The sequence below is a fragment of the Cynocephalus volans genome, chromosome 1 (assembly GCF_027409185.1).
Source record: "Cynocephalus volans isolate mCynVol1 chromosome 1, mCynVol1.pri, whole genome shotgun sequence".
Taxonomy (NCBI): domain Eukaryota; kingdom Metazoa; phylum Chordata; class Mammalia; order Dermoptera; family Cynocephalidae; genus Cynocephalus; species Cynocephalus volans.
The window spans coordinates 7,406,234-7,426,268 of NC_084460.1; the positions used below are offsets into that span (position 1 = coordinate 7,406,234).

The following is a 20,035-nucleotide window of genomic DNA, read 5'->3' on the forward strand; positions in this document are numbered from 1 at the left end:
TCCTAGAAGCTGTCAAAGAAAAAAATTATTCAATGATACTTGTTAAAGCCCAGTTAGGAAGACTTTATCCAGGACTATCACAATAGGAATAGGACCACTAAAACAGGGTCTTGCAGTGGAGGAGAGAGATTGGGCTCACCTCCAAATATAGCATGGATAAGTGGGAATCTACAGCCAAGGAGCAGGGTGGGGTCAGTGGATAGAAAATTAGTAAGAGGAAACATTAGGGGTAAGGGGGATTCTGATTAAACTGACCTAACAGGATTCTTGCTGAAGACAGGCCAGGGTGATCAGACTTCACCTGGGGGTGGTGCAGGACGAGGGACCTGATCAGATATCGAGGGTGATCAGACAGCCAGGATGAAGGGTTCCTGCTGAACTGACTTATCGGGGTTCTTGCTAAAACTGGACTTTACAAGAAAGTGCATGTGTGGGCCTGGGAGAAGGTTCAGGAGCCTGACTCAAGTTTAGTCAAGCAAAGGATCTTTGTCAAATGGTATATGAAACATAGCAGGCACTCAAACACTTGCTGAATGAATGAAAGAGAGGGAGAAGCAGAAGTCCAAGTAAGGCGGCATTGGCTTCCAACAGAACAGAATTGGATTCAGATCTCTTTTTAGCTACTTACTACCTGTGTGACTTGAAACAAGTCACTCAACCTCTCTGACATTCAATACCAACATCACAGGGATATTGTTAAGGATTAAATGACAACACACGTGGCCACTGAGAATGCCTAGTACACAGTAAGCGCTCAGTAAATGGTGGCTATTAGCTACGATTCTCTCCTTTCCCCCTGCCCCGCTCCTTCAAAATCTCCCTATTTGGGGGTAGAAAAGAAAAGCATGCACTGTAAAGAATCAAAGCATCACTCTGGGAGCAGCCCCATCCAGCCCTAACCCTCCACCACACCCCTACCAACACCCACTCTATCCCTTTGCTCCTGTGAGATCCATGCCCACCCATCCACCCCTCTACAGAAAAGCTTCCTTTTGTCTTCCTGCTCAGGAGAGGATGTGACTATCAGTATGTGAGGAACTGGCAGCCACTCACTCACCCAAGGCAGACCCAGCCCTGGGAGAAGCTGTGTGCGGTAGGGGAAGCAGAGAGGCCTCAAGCTGAGAACCAACTAAAATCTGAGAGCCAAGACAGTTTCTCCTACACTCACTCACTCACTTACTCCCACCTGCCAACACCCCATAATATACTCATTTAATTCTTCCAAATTAACACTTTCTCCGGCTGCTCCTGGGAGCAACGTTTTCTAAGATGAACCCCACATTTCTCCTGACAGCTTCATTTGCTATGCATCTCAATATGTCAGCAACAATTTCCTGGACAACTTCTAGCCCGGGTGGGCGGTAGAACAGACCTCATGCCTGGGAAGGCCCCTAGCTAACAACACAGAGTCACTGAGGATTTGAATTGGAAAAGATCTGAGATCTCTAAGCTGAGAATAGGATCCAGGTTTTCTAAGGACTCGAGACCAGGCAGAATTTAGGAATTTCAAATTTTTAGTCATAAACCAAAATCTTGGACTATTCAATGGTGTATGTGAATGTTTATGTGCAAAAGGGACGAACATGAGCAGGAAGAGGGGCTCTTGAGAGAGTGTCCTCTGTAATTTCTGATTCTGTAGGAGATGCCGCTGCAGAAGAGAAGCCACAGGAAGGAGCATAAGCGCATGCCAGCTTCTCACGCTCCAGTCTGTACCAGGCTGTGTGCTCATCCCGAGCCCCGCTCCTCCAGGGCTCTGTGCTGGTGAACTGAGTAGTAAAGCTAAGAAGGCCATGCATCAAGATCACAACTTCTAAACAGAAAAGGATTCAGAAGGGGTAGGGGAAGAAGAGCCCAGAGACACGGGAAAAGCGACATCCCAGGTCTGACCGGCCTACACTGCCACTGCTGTTGACTGACATGGCACTCACAAGTCTTCCAGCTGACTCCTACACTTTAAGTATTAATAAGCTCAGAGAAAAGAACGAAGGAGAGATGTGAGGACAGCCAGCCTGCATCTGAAGAAAGAATCACTATGTGCACATGTTCAGCTCCTCTTAATGCCCACAGGAGGCGGGGCAGGAAAGTGGACGCCCATGAAGCTCAAACTGTCTATGTCACACACACCAACTACAGCAAAGACTTCTTTTTTAGTGACAGTAACCCAATTTTATGAGAGCCAGTCATGTGCTCAGTTACAAAACCACGTCTCCCAGCCCTCCTGGCATCTAGCTGTGACCATGTTTTCTAAGTTCTAGCTCATGACATATAAGCAGAAGTGGGTGGGCCTTCCAGTAAGATGCCTTTAAAGATGTCTCTAACGAGAGAGCAACCTTTTCCTTCCTCTCCATTTCCTCCCTTTTGTGTGGAATCAGAAATAAGACAGCTGGAGCTCCAGCAGCCATACTTGACCACGAGGTAACCTTAAAGATGGAAACAATGTGCCAGGGTAGTGGAGTCTGGTCATGTTAAACTCTCCCCTGTCTATCCAGAGTGAACCACACACCACCAAGCTGTAGCTAACAGGGCCGGAACTCCCATCTCTCTAGACAGAAGGGACAAGCCAAGTCCTTCCTGACAACCATGGAGCTGGCCACACTGGCTCTGGGCTTCCCATCTCTAGGCTTCTTTTACATAAAAGAGAAAGACTTTCATGTTTAAGTGACATTTTGCAATTTCTAACTGAAACATAATAACTGATGCAATAACCTTAACAGAAAGCTTTATTTACCAAGGGAAGTTCTGAAGGAGATAAAGTGATATGCAGTCTTACATGCAGACAAGATGGACTCCCACCACAGCACTCATCAAATGACGCCTGCTTATGGAAACAGCTTTGGCTGAAGTTTGTTACCTGGCAAGCCATGTGATTAAGAGAAAGAACAGAGATTTTCTCAGGGAGTTAAGGGCAAGGAAGATTCATCCCCAAGAAATTAAATATTCCACATTACCCATAACTGAAATCTTAGGACAAACTGACCCAGTGAGGTGGCATGACTTGATCTTACATGGACCCTGGATGATACAAGCCTCACCAATTAAAATAACGCAAGCCCCTTTACAATGAACCTATAGCGCTTTTAGGTTGGCTTACCTTCTACTACTACCCTCTGCAGAAAAGCCCTACTGATACAAAACTCAACAAATCTCTAAACCTTCTGTTCATTAACTCACCAACTAAGACTCACCTTTGCTAGGGTTACTTTAGGTGCACAGGCCATGTTGCTAATTGTGTTCTGTTCACTAAAATGTAAATCCCTAACAGTCAGAGACTAAGCTGAACGCCCATTCCACGTAGGGATGATGACAACAAATGGCTGGAGGCAGTTATGGAAGAAAGAAAAGAAAGCGGAGCCACGCTGGCTCTGCCTTCCTTCCTGCAGTGTCTCCTCCGTTGGTGAGTCTTCATCCTCATCCTCATCCTCATCCTCTGTTAAAGCTGGAAGAGATTCATTTCTTTATCCCAAAAGCCAGAGATAACCCTTGATAGGTCAGGTTGAACTGTCCATTTGTGGAGAGGACCACACCACAACCACACAGCAGCTAGCAGGGTCAGAACTGACTACAAGGAGGGGGTTTAAGCAGCGGTGGCCCTGGTCTTAGGGTCTGTCTCACATGAAGGAACGGTTCTAAATGCAGCTCACCCCAGGGCAGTTTATAATAATGACTGCCTATTCTGGAGAAGCGGTGGAGGTTGGAGGCGCAGGATTGTTTTTGCTAGTAAAGAATTAGGTAACTCAAGAAAATAAATACCCCCCTCATAGGGACAGAATCTTTGTGGGACAGAAGAATAAAGATAAAAGAGGAGAAAAAACTGGAAAGGGTCCAGGAAAAAAAATTAACTGGATGGATACAGACCTTATAAGGAAAGGCTTGAAGGAATTGAACTCATTTGACATGAAGATGAAAAAATTCATGATACCATCCCTGTGTCAAGATCCAGTAGTATTACAGTGCCTATAAGTGTACTCTGTAGGCAAAAAGCATTTAATATTTGTCAACTGACTGATTAGCAAAGGAAGTGATCGTTCTCCCTTGGCTCATGGGAAAGATGAAGAGAAGCGCTGCAGAAGCTCAGCAGAGCACCTTCAGTGAGTCGCGGAGTCGTCCCGCCTTGGGGCCACCTCCACAGGCACGGCTGCTCCCTGGGCTCCCACCAGTCTCTCCAGTGGTACCACGCTCCCTGCAGGACAGGCAGCAGTGCACACCTCATCCCTGTGTGAATGTGTGCGTATGTACACGTGTGTGCCCCAGGCCTGGCTCCTAATGGATGATGTCCGTCTGCACATGCCAGGCACTGGGGATAGAACGATGAACAAAACAAACAAAACATCCTGTGCTCAGGGAGCGCCATTCCAGCACAGAGAGGGAGAGGCCATGCCAGCCGGCCCTCACATGGTAGAGGGAAACACACACTATGGAGGAAATAAATGTGAAGTGGGGAATGGGCAGGAAGGCTCTGCTGTGCCAGGGAGGGTGCGACTGGGGCACCTGTGAGCAAAGGTGGCAGCATGGGCTCTACTGGAGATGAGGTCAATGAGACCGTGCAGGGTCTCTCAGGACACTGGGCTTTAGCTTTCATCAGGGTGCGACAGGGAACCAAGAAGGAGCTCCGACCCAAGTGCTAGGAGGACCATTCTTGCCAGTTGACAATCCGCCTAGAGATGGCAAGGGTGGGGGCAGAGAAAGCAGTTTGGAGGCTATTGCAAAAATGCAGGGTATGGATGGCTTGGCCTAGAGAAGTATCAACATAGGTTGTAGTCAGAATCAAAATACGAAGATGGAGTTGACAGGATCTACTAATGGATAAAACATGGGCATGAGAGTAAGAGGATGATCTAAGGATTTTTGGTCTGAAGAACAAAAAGGATGAGCGAAAAACTAACAAAAGCACGAACACGTTAAGTCTCCTTCCTGTTGGGTCCTAACTCACAGCCATTGTCACTGTGCAGGAGTGTCAGCCCCTGGGAAGAGGCAAGGTCCTCTTCTACTGAGATCTGACCCCAAGGGCATCAATCTGCAGATCTAGCCTCTCACCCCCCACTTTGCTTCCTATACTCTTAGCCCCATGAACTTTCTCTAAGTGGATGGGCACATGGTCTCACACTCACAGAATCTGCTCCTAGAGCTTCTTATCAGTCCAAAACAAGTCCAGAGCAGTTCAGTGGAGCTCCTGATAAAGCAAAAGCCCACATTCTTAGCACAGACACCAACTCCTGCAGCTTTCTCCCCACACAGATGCCTCTGTACCACCTAAAGAGACAATAATAACTCCAACATGGCAGGAGGTTGCCCAGACTTGGTGTGGAGGTGGGAGAAGGGGATAATAAGAGGAATAATGCAAGAAAGGCTGGAGGGTCTGCACCCCAAACCCACTCCCAGGCTGTGCCTGCCCTCAGCCATTCTAGAGTTATCTCCTCATCAAAGGAGGGCCCAGTCCCATGCCACGCTGCTGTTACCACGAACACCACTGCATTACCCATCAATGGCTACTCCTCTTCACCACTCCCTCAACTTCCAAAGAGCAAAAGGTGCCTGCATCACCATGAGACTCAGCTTTGAAAATACATGGTTTGGGGTTTCTCTTCCTAGTCAAATCCATACAACCTATTCCCTGAACATTTGAACTGAGACAGACTATAAAACCTACAGAAAAAAGAATTCAAAATGAGGCAAAGATAGGAAAGTGCTTCTTACTGGTGATTTCCTAGGACAATGACTACAAGAGAGTGGCAAGTTTGTCAATCAAGTGTTTGTTGACTGCTTACATCACACAACATATGACAACGGCTAAAAGAAACACACAAAAAGTAAGACATGATGCCCACCCTCCAGAAGCTTAAAATCTAATTAAGGAAAAAACTAATCTAAGTGCTATAGGAAACAGACAGACATTCCCTAAAATGTTGCAGCTATCAGGGTAGGGATGATTAGGATTTAGGTAGGCACCAAAGAGACTGCCCTTCGGGGACAGAAAATGCACAGCAAAGCCAGAGACTGGACACAGAGTGGCATCTGCAGGGGACTGGGAGAGACTGAGAAGTGTGCTGGACAGACAGGCAGCTTCCTGGGGGCTTTCGAAGACAGGCAGGAGAGCTGACAGAGGACATGGGGAGGAGCACAGCTAGGAGGATGGCATCAAGGAAGACGGGTCTGCAGCCAGGCAGTGTCCAGAGCTTGAGCAAGCATTCAGGCATGAGGTGAGGGAGCCAGATTACAACTGTGCCAGTGGAAATCAGAATCTAAAAAGGGTAAGTCACTTAACAAATTCTGAGTACCAGTTACAGCAGGTGTAGTTTTAGGTGCTGGGGATCCGCAATTTCCAAATATCTTTTGAATTAAGAAATAACAAAGCAGATTAGATATGCAGGGTACACAAACCAACTGTTGATTTTATTCACTTGTATCCTGTTCAGGGGCAGGAAGGCAGACAAATGCTTCTCTACACTAATCAATGACTCAACTTTATCAACAACTCTCCTAGATGTGGAACGTTTAAAGGAAGACTGTTAGGGACACCCATGCATGAAATGAAATGACAGCCATCTCCATGCCTCAATGACAATTATTTTGCACCCCTAGGTTTTACATAAATGTGTGGGGAGAGATCTCACAATACCTATTTCCTAGTTGGTCAGACAAGATATTGGTAACATGTGATGGCCCTTCCTCGCCCACTCCTTACCCTGCCATGGGCAAGCACCGTCCTCCCTCCATAGGATCTGGAGGAGACAAAGACAAGAGTGAGGCAAGAAGAGAACCTCTGAAAACCCTCACTCACCTAAGTCCCAACCCCCAGCCTCAGAGTGCCCTACAAGCCACAGGAGTCACCACAAACTTGGCATCTCCCATCCTAATCCACATCCAAATAAAATACGACAGACTAAAGGGAAGATGTTCCTGACTTCAGACAAGCAGCCTCTTTACCCACTGGGCAACCAGCTCAGGGTCAAACACCTACAAGTTCCTACATATTTTAAGGATGTGGTCCCCACCCTTATTGCATTTATAATACACAGCAAAATCTGAGACCCTCAGCTATGTGCTAATGCAATGACAATTACAACCAAGGTACTACTAAAGAGACTTTCTTCTAAGTCTTCTCCAAGGCAGATGGAGGTCTGTTTGCTTTCTAACCAGACATTCTAAACAGACTATTTAAAACGGTGTTACTATTGGAGTCAGAATTCTGTGTTCTAACAAGAATGAAGAATGGAGCTGGTCAATACCAAAAAAATCAGCCTCCCCTCCTCAGCACAAACGGAAATCCAAGAAAAGTAGAGCTGGAGCAAGGCTAACGTGCTGCTACCATTCTGTCACTCTGTGTTCTTCAGCACCCAGCCCTTCCATTACACCTTGTGACTGCATTTTTATCCCGCACAGTTGAGGTCAAACATGCAAAGCCCAGTCTTTTTGGCCATTTACAAAATAACTGGTTAGCCGACGACACCGCTCCATGTAGGACATGACTGACAACACCAGAGGCCCCAAAATGATGAGTCTTTACTTTTGTTTGGTCATCTGCCCATATGACCAATGTGTGCACTTGGGTCTTGTACACATGGCCCATGTCCACACATATCACCAACCGTAACTGGGTGGGTGGGTGGGGGGGTGTATGTCAAATGGATTAGCTCCACAGGACTTGACCCTAAGTGAGATTAAAGACTTAAAGTCAAACTCATGCACCTCTGCCAGCTGTCACCCACCTCCGCACGGTCAGAGTCCACACTAGAATGCTATAGACAACAAGGTCCTGTTTGATACAGCATTTGGAACACAAATAAGCTATCCCTTTAAAGATCTGCAGCAATTTGAAACCAGCTGGTTTCTGGTACAACGCAGTCCTCAGAAAGCAGTTCTCACTTCATCTACAAAGGACAAGGTCCAATGATTTTTGTTTTTTTAAAAAAGAATTGCTTTACACAGATAAATTCAAGACTCAGACACGACTGCTGGTTCAAGAACAGGGGTGGGGGCTTTCAGAAGCAGCAGCCACAAGCCACATGGCTGGTTTGGATCTGGGATAAGGGGAGGTAAACACTCCAAAACAGAAACACCACAAGGGACACACAGCAGGTACAGGGCTCACCATGGGGGCCTCGGTGCCACATGGTCCCAGGGCACATCCAGCAGAGCAGGAGTCTCCCACTCTCTGCGGTGGGGAGTCCTTGCACAGGAGAAAAGTGCAGCAAAGGCAATCCCCGCTTTCTCCCCTGTCCTTTCCCTCCCTCCCCCATTATCTAAAGAAAGGAACTACTTCTGCCTGGAGGAAAGGTGTGATTGCCAGAGTCCTTTTATATCAGAAAACAATGACTGACTTTTTAAAGGATTTAAGTAATACCTAAAATCTCTGAAAGACCCTGGAAGTGGGACAACCTGGTTATGATTCCATTGCGTGAGAGCAGCACTGAGGGCACACGACTTCCGCACAACGATCAGAGGCAGCTTCTCACCACACATGTAGAGGCTCTGCTCTTTGCTCTCCTACCTTAAAGGCGGCATCTACTCCACACCAAGTAACTGTGATGATGGTGATAACACTAAGAATAATAACAGCTATATGTTATCAGTCACTTACCACTATGTGCCAGGCACTGTTTAAAATAGATATATCCCCCCCTCATTTAACTCTCACTCTGAGTTAGGAATAATTATCAACCTAATTTTATAGATAAGAAAAAGGAAACAGAGATGTTAAGTAATGTATTAGTCCATTTCCGTTGCTTACAACAAAATACTTGGAACTGGGTAATTTACAAAGAAAATAAAATTTATTGCTTACAGTTTCTGAGGCTGGGCAGTCCAAAGTCCATCTGGTGGTAGTGACAGTGACCTAGGGGTCTCATGTTGCAAGATGGTGGAAGCAGAGAGAGAGCAAAACACTCTCCTCTTCTTTTAAAGCCCTTAGAACCATGCCCCGACCACCATTTTTAATCCATCCACTACTGCACAGTCCTACAATTCAATCACCTCTTCAAGGCTCCACCTTTCAATTACCGTAATAGGATTTCCCACCCTCTTAAGTCACAGTGGGAGCTAAGTTTCTAATACATAAAACTTTGGGGATGCAATTCAAGCTTCAGTGAATTTGGGGGAGACATAATTCAATCCACTACAAGTAACTTGCCCAAAGTCACACAATAAGCTAGCACTTGATCCCAGGAAGTCTGGAACCACTAGACTGAACAGCCTTGGTACTTACATCTGTTATCATGTCAATGTAGAAATAACTCTATGAGTAGTAATAATTATCTACAAATTACAAGGGGGGATTAAGAATGGTGAGATAATCTGTCCAGCTTGTAAGGCCAGGAGTCAGGTCCGGGTCTCTGACTTCCTCATTCTGTACTTTTTCACACTCCAGGGTGGTTTCATCAACCAACATGGGTCTTCTGTACAGATGGCTGCTCCCAGGACCAGAAGAAGTGACCCTAGGTCCTGAGGGCACACAAGGAAGAAAGAATTAAGAAATAAGAACTAGACAGGAGAGTCTGAAGGCAACCATTCTGCCATGAGGAATCTGCTATCTGCAACCAACCTATCACTCTTGAACACAAGCTTCATCCTGTCATGTCCTGCTTAAAAAACACACTATTTATTATCCACTGTATCATGTCCCTCTGACTCTTGTTACCCAAACTCATCCCACTTTGCCTGAGACACCCTGACCTCCAATTGCTGGCCCTCCCCTATCCCTGCCCCCGCTGCCCACAGGCATGTTCTTTTTACTTTTTAAATTAATTTATTTTAAAGATAAAGGTTTTATTTTTTTATGAAACATATTGATTATACAAAGCTGTTGGGTATAGAGTTGAGTATCAATACCTGTGTACAATATGTGATGATCAAGTCAGGGTAATTAGCATATTCATCATTACAAAACATAATCATTCTTTGTGACCTTTAACCAATTTCTCACTAACTCCCCCCCCTTCCACCTCTAGTAACCGCACTTTTGTTCTCTCCTTTTGAAACTTTGTTCTTTCTTTCTTTCTTTCTTCCCTCCTTTCTTTCACTTCCACTTATGAGTGAGGACATGTGGTATTTCTCTTTCTGTGCCTGGCTTATTTCACTAAACATAATTTTTTCCAAGCTCATCATGTTGCTGCAAATGGCACAATTTCCTTCTTTTTTACGGCTGAGTAGTATTCAATTGTGTATATATGCCACATTTTCCTTACCCAGTCATCTGCAGATGGACATTTGGGTTGGTTCCAACTCTTGGCTACTGTAAATAGAACTGCAATAAACATGAAGATATCCCTTCAACATGATTTCCATTCCTTTGGGTATATACCCAGAAGTGGGGTTGCTGGATCGTATGGCAGTCCTACCTGTAGTTGTTTGAGAAAACTTCATACTGTTTCCCATATGGCTGTACTCATTTACAGTCCCACCAACTGTGGGACAGTTCCCCTTTCTCCACATCCTCGACAGAATTTGTTATTCTCTTTTTGATAATGGCCAGTCTAATTGGAGTGAGATGATATCTCAATGTGGTTTCAATTTTTATTTCCCTGATGCTTAACAACAGAGAGCATTTTTTATATGTCTGTTGGCCTTTTGTATGTTTTCCTTTGAGAATCATCTATTCAACTCATTTGCCCATTTTTTAATCAGATTTGGTTTTTTACTGTTAAATTGTTTGAGTTCCTTATATATTCTGTACATTAATCCTTTGTCAGATGTATAGTTTGCAGTTATTCTCTCCCATCCTGTAGGTTGTCTTTTCAATCAGTTGTTTCTTTTGCTGTGCAGAAGCTTTTTAGTTTCATATAATCCTGTTTTTTTTCCTTTTGTGGTCTGTGCTTTTGAGATCATATTCATAAAGTCTTTGCCCGGTCCTACATCCTGAAGTGTTTCTCCTATGTTTTCTTCTAGGAGTTTTATAATTTCAGGTCTTATATTTAAGAATTTAATCCATTTTGAGTTGATTTTAGTATATGGTGAGAGGTACAGGTTTAGTTTCAGTCTTCTACATATGGATGTCCAGTTTTCCCAGCACCATTTATTGAAGAGGCAGTCTTCTCCCCAATGTATGACCTTGGTGCCTCTGTCGAAGATCAATTGGCTATAAGTATGCAGATTGATTTCTGGGTTCTCTATTCTGTTCCACTGGTCCAAGTGTCTGTTTTTATGCCAGTACCATGCTATTTTGGTTACTATAGCTTTGTAGTATAATTTGAAGTCAGGTAATGTAATGCCTCCAACTTTACTTTCTTTGTTCAGGACTGCTTTGGCTATTTGGGGTCTTTTGTTGTTTCGTATCATTGTTAGGATTGTTTTTTCCGTTTCTATAAAGTATGTCACTGGTATTTTAATGGGGATTGCACTGAATCTGTAGATTGCTTTGGGTAGTATGGACATTTTCACAATGTTAATTCTTCTAATACGTGAACATGGTATGTCTTTCTATCTTCTGGTGTCCTCTAATTTTTTTCAACAGTGATTTTTTTCTATAAATTAACTACTAGGTATTTTTTTTTTTTTGGTAGCTATTGTAAATGGGCTTGCTTTCTTGATTTCTTTTTCTTCTAGTCTGTTGTTGGAGTACAAAAATGCTACCAATTTTTGTATATTGACTTTGTATCCTGCACCTTCAGTGAAATAATTTACCAGCTCTAAGAGTTTTGTGGTGGAATCTCCAGGTACATTCTTCTCACTCAGCCCTTGGTTTGTGCTATCTGCATACCTGGATGCTCTCCTCCTCTATCTAGCCATGTTTTAAAAAACAGCCAAGACCTGTCTCCTTCATTAAGTCCTCCTCTAGTCTTTCCTGAGCTCCTTTACTGTTCCAAACAATGCAAGACCTACTCATATCCAAACAGTATTGTTTGCCATTGTTTCTGTTTCCCCAATGGAAAATTCCTCATGGTTCTTCCTCTCAGGGGAAGAACCATGCCCAACCCTCAGGAGAGGCAGGGCTTCAGAGCACAGGCGTGGGAGTCAGACTGAGATGGAATACCCACTGCCACTCACTTAGCTGCCCAATTCCTAGTTAATTCACCTGCAAATGGGGATAAAAACAGTACCCACTTTCTAGGATATTTCTAAGTAAATGAAAAAACATATTTCTAAAGTGCCTTCCACAATGCCAGTAGAAATGCTCAATAGATAAGTATTTCAGTTACTATGTATCTGCCCAAAGCCTAATCTAATGCTTGCTCAATGGACAGCTGGAGCTCAGTAAGTAGTCACAATTAAATGATAGGAAATTATTGAAGGTTAGGGATTATTTGTAAAGAATCACAAAGGAAGAAAAGCAAGAGGGAGTTTAAGAAAGTAAAACATTTGAGTAGAATAGGCAGTGGAACAGGGAAAATAGGGCCTAAGGTCTAAATCAAATCTGTGAACACTTCCTGTGCACTAGTATGTGCAAGCACTGTGTGGGACACAGAGGGCAGGAAAGATAAAGGCCCCAAACTCAAGGGTTTACAATCTAGCAAGGTGGTCCAGACAGCACATGACAAAAAGAACAAAATGGTGCATAGACGCCAAGTGAACAGTTTACCCAGTGGTTCCCAATCTTTTTCAGCATGGTGACTTTTTATCATCAGCAATTTTTAAAATCTTTGTGTAAGAGAAGCTACTCCTTACAACCTGTTGATTGAAAATAATGCCTAACAATCAAAAAGCTACAATGAATTCAACATTTTCCCATGAATTTGTATTTTGTTAATCACAACAGCATCTATATACATTGTAAAAAAAAGTAGAAACACACATGTTCAAGACATCATTTACTCAAGCTATGATGTTTGACGAATCTGCTCCACAGATTCATAGGCCTGGTCACTGGGCATTACACTCACAGTGTGCAAAGACCAATGGCCGGCAGCATGGGGATCATTGGCACACATCTCTACTGATAACAGTTCACAAGAGAGGTAGAGGTGAGATGACAAACTTCTAGTAGATCCAATTCAATAAACATTTAACCAAGTACATCTTATATAAGAAAGATGCTTGTTAAAATAGGTAAATAGATCCGAGAATGTTTCTCAGAAGAAAAGGTGCATTCAAGGAGATCCTGAAGAATAGGTAAGACCAAGTTCCACAGACAGAAAGAGTAAATGAAGGAACAGGGAGAACCAACATGAGCAAAGGAGAAATGTGGTAGCAACCCAGCACTGAAGGCTGCCTCTGTGGGAAGGTTGGGGGAGAAGGGAGAAAATGATAGCAACCTTGGCACAAAGTTTAGACCCTCAATACCGAAGGGACAGAGCTTCTTACAAGGTGAGTGGACAAGAAGCCAGGAGCTGCTCTGTAAAGAACACCGGCTCCAGAGTTCTACAGATCTGGACTTGAATCTGGGATCTTGCACCAGTAGACCCTCAGTTAGTCCATCCTTCCTCAGACTACATTTCGCCCACTGTAAAACAGAGATATGACAGTATTTTCGTCACAGGGTATAAAGGCTGTGAGGTGAGGCTCAAACAAGTAGCCATCCTAAAGTGCCTAGGACAGTGTCCAACACAGAGCAGGCCACTCAGCAAGTGCCGAATGTGATCGCTGGAACTACAAATGATCCATAAAGCAGTGTTAAAGGTGAGACTGGCTCCATGCTTTATCAAGCATTCCTGAAATAATTTGACAACAAAACACTTTTAAATTAAAATTTATGAAAAGAATACTAAAGGAGCTCAAGAGAATTTCAGGTGCATTTAGATTAGCATGGGATGACCAAAAAATTAAAAAAAAAAAAGCCCAGTGATCACCAACTATGAATTCAACATTATAAATAAATTTCTATTTTATTAATCACAAATAATATGGGTAAATTAACTGTTACAGAAAATGATCAGTTTTTTATTTTTATTTATTTATTTTTTGTCTTTTTGTGACCGGTAAGAGGATCGCAACCCTCAGTGTGGTGTCACCTGGACCGCGCTCAGCCAGTGAGCACACCGTCCAGTCCTATATAGGATCCGAACCCGCGGCGGGAGCGCAGCTCCCAAGTGCTGCACTCTCCCGAGTGCGCCCCGGGGCTGGCCCAGAAAATGATCAGTTTTTAAAAGCTTTATAAACAAAATCCTCCCCCCAACACACACATTCAAAAATCAGTAAAATTCAATCATTTATTTTATGAAGAACTTTCTTTAATTTTCTCCAAGAGACTTTTTAACAGTCCATGGAACACAATTTAGGAAGTACTACCTGAAAGCAGGGTGGGGTGCTGAAATAGAAGACCAGATAAACAGGAACAAGAAAGACACAACAAGTAAAACATTTTCCTACCTTTTAAAAAATCCTGCTACGGCCCTGCCCATGGCTCACTTGGGAGAGTGTGGTGCTGATAACACCAAGGCCACGGGTTCGGCTCCTTATACAGGGATGGCCGGATAGCTGACTTGGGAGAGGGTGGTGCTGACAACACCAAGTCAAGGGTTGGTGTTGTCAGCAGCACCAACCCTTAAATAATAATAAAAATTTTATTATTATTATAAAAATAAAAAAATTTTTAAAAATAATAAAAATTTAAAATTTTTTAAAAAAATAAATAATAAAAAATCCTGCTAAATTATACAGCTTGGAAAGACAGACTTGGCACCTCTTGCCAGAACCCCCAATTTAAGAACTAATAAAGCAGCTATTGTGTGCCAGGAATATTACAGGCATCAGGGAATGGGACTCTTGGAGTGAAGAGGGGACACAGACAACAAGAGGCACTGGGGAAAATTATCAAATTTTACTTCTGAATTTGGATTTTTAAAAACATGTATGTGATATTAGAGTTAAAATCTGATGCTTTTTAAGAAGTGAAAACTGAAACTTAAAAGCAAGTGAGAAAAAATACAAAAAAGAAAAAGTGAGATGAGGTGCCACTGTGACAAGATGGACACACTGTGAGTGGAGCTGGGTGGACAAGGAAGACCCTCATGGTGTAAGTTCTGCAGCTAGGCAGCCGCCCCTCAGATGGGCTGAAGAGATCCAGGACTGTGTGCTTCACTCGTGCTGCACAACACAAGCAGCGCCACTGACGGAGAAACTGGCCCGTGCCCTCTTCTTGCAGGGCAGAGAAAAGTGGGTGTCAAAGCCAGCGGAAAATACCATGCCAGACCCCCGGGGGAGCCCAAAGCCCCCGTGACGAGTGCCGCCCGAAGTCCCTCACACTAGGGAGGGCGCACAGAGGTGCTGTTTACCTGCAGGCTGCGCCCCGTGCAGGAGGAGTGGGCAGCGACGGCCCAGATGCTCTCCGTTAATCCTGGCAGCCTGAGCAGCGGCAGCAGGCAGGCCCCGGGCAGAGACATGGGCCAAAGCAAGTGCAACGGGTGGTCACACTGGCTGCACACCTCCTTCTTCTCTGATGGGCTCAAAGGGCTTTTGCAGACTCACTTCACCAGGTCCTTCAGGTTCTTTATCTAAAGATTTTCACAGGCAAGTCATAGCCAGTACGCCAGTGCACAGGGAAAGCAGAGACATGAGCCTCTACAGAAGATCAGGAAAAGCACCCCTGCCCACAGCGATCCCGCTCTGCTTTTCCTAGTTGCTCTGGCTAGTAGCATAGGCTCCTTCTCAAAAATTATTCTGAGAGTTTAGGAAAAAGTGAGTATCCCAAAGGTCCCAAAATAGCTGTCCAGAATTCCAAAGAACAGAGTAATAGTCCTGCCTCACTCTACTCACAGATCAAGAGCCTAGACTGCCTTAAATCACTTCTAAGACAAGCCGAAAAAGGAATAAAGAAGGGAGGGAAGAAGGAAGAAAGGAGAGAAAAAAGCACAGGTGTTTTGCCTAGATTGAAGACGTTTCAATTTTTTATCTTAGGAGGAACATGGGTGGTTCCTCCATAACGCTTGTCTGTGCCAGACCAACTGAGGGAGCATAATCTGTAGGGTAAATTGCTAGTCATTTTACATTTCTTTCTTGTCCCTTAGAGAAAAGTAGGTATGTTTCTACAAGAGCACTCACTCATTTAGCATTTGCTGTGAGTCTTATTGGTAGCAGGCATTGTGTTGGGTCTGAGTACAGAATGAGAATGAAACTCCTAAGTCTCCTACAACCCAGAAATGGAAGTACAGCAGTGGACACAGCCATTAGTATAAAATTGTCAGTATATAAATAGACAAACAAGTTCATATTTATGTACTGTGAAAAAGTCTGTGAGCAAAAGAACAGCAGAAGGCAAGGTAAAATATCAGAAGCGACCTCCTTGGCTTAGATGTTGACGAAGGGCCCTGGTAAGGAAGTGGTGTCTTGCCTGACACCTAAAGGACAGTGCCAAGTGGAGGTAGGCACCTGCTCTAGGGACAGAGGGAAGCACACACATACAGGCCACCACTGGGAACAGGAACCAAAGGCCAGTGGTTTAGAGTTCCGTGAGAGAGGAAGAGCATGGCAGGGCAGGCGAGGCCACACCATGCGAGGCCAGGCTGGGCATCTTAGGAATTGGGATTCAAGGACTTTGTTTTCTATGTCTTTCATAGCTCCCAAGCCCCATGACTCAAGGCAGACACTAAGAAAATACATGCTTAATTCAGCATTTTCAGTATTTTTTATTCAAATCAAATATAAACCAATTACTATTTAACAAGCAAAGGCAGTAACTTAAAATCTTGGCCCTCAAAAATCTTATACTGCAATCTGCTTTGTGCAGAGAAGAAAAAACCAGATCACCCCACTCTCTCCCTCCCTCCCCAGCACGCCCAACCTCCCCCCAAAACAAGAACTAGAACAAGAAAATATATATCCTGAAGTAATATCAGATTAAATGCCAAATAAAATTTTTAAGTCATACAGTTCACTGGAACAGGAAATAATTTCAGGGTAAGATGGTGACAACAGGTTTCCCAGAGAGGGTGGGACTCCAAGCAGAAAATGAAGTCTGGGGAGAATTTAGCTACGCCACCTGGGGAGGAAGCTCCAGGCACATAAAATAGCATAAACAGAGTGCAGAAGTGGGAACAGCAAAGTGCATTTGGGAGAAATAAGCACAATGGAACAGGTGGGCCCACTCTAAAACACACAGCCCCAAGACAGCCCCAGGGCAGCTTGCCCCGTCCTCTGGACCTTGCTTGCAGACAGAGGAAGATTCCCACAGGCCAGGGCTGTAGGCTGGGTTCTGGCTGGCACACTTCAGGGGAGCAGGAGAAAGAAAATGAGTGAGACTGTCTGTCCCAAGAAAAGAAGGAGGGGAAGAGAGCTATGGATCTCATTCACTGGGATAAAAGATTAAATGCCAAGGAGGAGGGAGAAAAGGGGGAAATAATCCAAGTTGTTGTATATTATGCAACTGAAATTCCATGCATAAGCCAGGAAATTCAAAGGTCACAGTTCCCACAGCAACTGTAACCTGATCCATCAGAGTATGTAGTCTTTGGCAATGCCAGATCCAAAGCAACCCACCGTGCGCTGCACTAGAGCTGCCACTTGGCCACCCACCACAGACCCCATGCGTGCCAGGCATTCCACGCCCTGCTGTGCCCAGAGCTCACCTGGGCTGCCCACGTCAGGCTGCACGGGGCCCTCAGCCATGTTCTGCTGTCTCACCTCTTTCAGGCAGAGCTTCACCCTGACTCCAAGCCTACCTACTGTGAGTCTTTAATCATAACCCTGCTGAGGGGTGAGTTACCCCATCTTAACCAACTGGGTGGGAGTAAGAGGGAGAAGCGGAGTGGCAGGGGAGTGCTGCCACTCTCTTCTCTCACATCTTGTGGCATCCCAATGCTTGCCAAGTCTCACCATCTGGGAAAACAGGGCCCGGGAGGGGGGAGAGGGAAGGGTGGCAGAGGGAATGTTGTGCTTCAAAGGACACCATCAAAAAAGTGAAAAGACAACCCACCAAAAGGGAGATTTCTGCAAATCATTTATTTGATGAGGGACTAGTTTCTAGAGAATGTAAAACTGAGCACATGTTCCTTCCTAAGAGAGCCTAGGACACCGGCAGGGTCATCCAGACCCTGCACCCACCTTGAGGAACAAGATGGAGCGAGACACAGCCTAGACAATGACCCTGGAGGCGGGGCAGGGAGTGAGGCTGAGTGTGGGCATCTGCCTGGGTGTGGTAGGAGACCAGCTGGTGCCTGGCTTAGATACAGGTGATCATGGGCCTTTTTTAAAAGACAAGCCGCCTGATGTCCTCCTCCTGTTTAATTACCACAACAGAAAAGACTGAAGATCCACCCAGAAAAAGGTTCATGTCCTAGAAATCTTACCCTGCGCTGAGCCATGGCCTATCTGAGTAGTGGAAATTACAGGTTCAGGGCAAAGAATGACTTTACTGTCATTTGGCTCCCGCGGTGAACACAGATGAGGAAAGTAACACGGGAGTCAAAAGGAAAGCCCAGCTCCCAAGGGATGTGTGAGCAGGACCAACTCTACCTGCAACCACCGGTCCCAGCACAACCCACACTGCTGACAAAGCACACCTTGCATGAGTGCCATGAGAATTACATGAGGCAACACATGAAAGAGCCCATGCCACAGGGCCTGCACATGGAAGGTGATCGACAAATGGGACTTACCAGTTTGCTGTTATTTTCACACTCCCCATTTTACCAAAAATATGAGGGGTCTTCAAAAAGTTCATGGAAAGACTGAATTATCTTTCGATTCTATTTTTCCATGAACTTCTGAAGTGCCTGGTATTGCTACCCAACCTGACTATCCACTTCACTTGAAAGAACTGTATCCAAATTAACGTTCTGGTTGTTTCATAACAGTAGTAGTAGCTAACACTTATTTATGTGTGCTTTCTCTGTGATAAGCACTATTTAATACAGTTCTTTTGAGCTTCACACACAAGATTTCATTGAATCCTCACAATAACCTCATGATTTTACAGATGAAGAAACAGAAATTTAGTAAATTATTCAAGGTCATACAGTTAGTAAGATGAAAATGAACCCGGGCAGTCAGCTCTAGAGACCCCACCCTTATCCACATCACGTCCATCTTCAAAGTACAAAAATGCGTCCCCACTAGCAGCAAAGCAGGCAGAGACCAGAGTGGCAGATTCCAACTCCTCTGAGTCTCAGCGAGACCTTGTAATCACAAAACCACACGAAAATGGTTCTCAGTTCTGCAGAGAGAGAAGTCAGGGCAATCCGAGACACCATTGCCACCCATTACCACCCACTGGATCGGAGGCAGCTCCATTCAAAATCACACTTGCTAAAAAGTCGTCCAGGTGTTTTGATGCCTCATGGCTACTAACACTTAATGAACATGCCTGGGGATTTTTTAAATTGTCTTAAACCCTACTTGACTTACTTCCTATTTAATAATTCCCATAACTTTCTTGCATTTGAAAAGACAATTTCTCATATCCTCCACTTTTCCTTACCCAAGTGTCCTGCTCCTTCCCTATTTCTGCTCCCATGCTCCATTCCCCTGCTCCACTCCCCGACCCTCCAGCAACATGATTTATACTCATTTGTTCAGATTACATGCAAACAAGAAAGTTCAACACATTTACCCCAATTTAGAAATGGAAATACCTGATAAAGAGAGCTAAAAGAACACAGAGAAAGTGAGGACCTGAAACAACACATTTGCAAGTCATCCCAAGTGTGTCCCCAAAAAGGGAACCTAGCATCGCCACCCACTAGTGAGTTATGTGTTCTCGAGCCAATAGCAGACTCTCCTAACACCCTCCTGGGCTCATTCCCTCATCTACAGGACACAGGATTTACTGATATAGAAGTGCCACGTGGCTCAAAGGAAAGGCACATATGACAGCCAGCAAAACATTATTATGTAAGTTAAATGTTTTATTTCTTTTCAATCTTTTCTGAACAATTTAGGGAGAAGGTGGATTGCTAAAACATGTTGTAGGGATCAGGGCAGGAGATAGTTTAGGTTTTTCATTCTAGTAACTTGTCCACATAATCCAGATACACTTCTTGTTAATAAATTACATGTCTCATATTACAGTAAACAAAGCTGAAAATCTCATTAGATAAAACAAGGGAATTAAGATTACAACGGGAAACAACACTGCTCCATTTCCCTGCTTGTGTTTAAACATAACTTCAATAAACTTGTGTCCAACCTCCAGCTATTCCCAAAAGCCTGGACCCCAATTAATGTGTTCAGT

General features: G+C 44.4%; 1 protein-coding gene across 21 annotated transcripts in view; it reads right to left on the reverse strand.

Moving 5' to 3' along the window:
- The window catches only part of MICAL3 (microtubule associated monooxygenase, calponin and LIM domain containing 3), a 181,888-nt gene that overhangs the window by 143,317 nt on the left and 18,536 nt on the right, over positions 1 to 20,035 (reverse strand). The gene's annotated exons all lie outside the window — the stretch shown is intronic.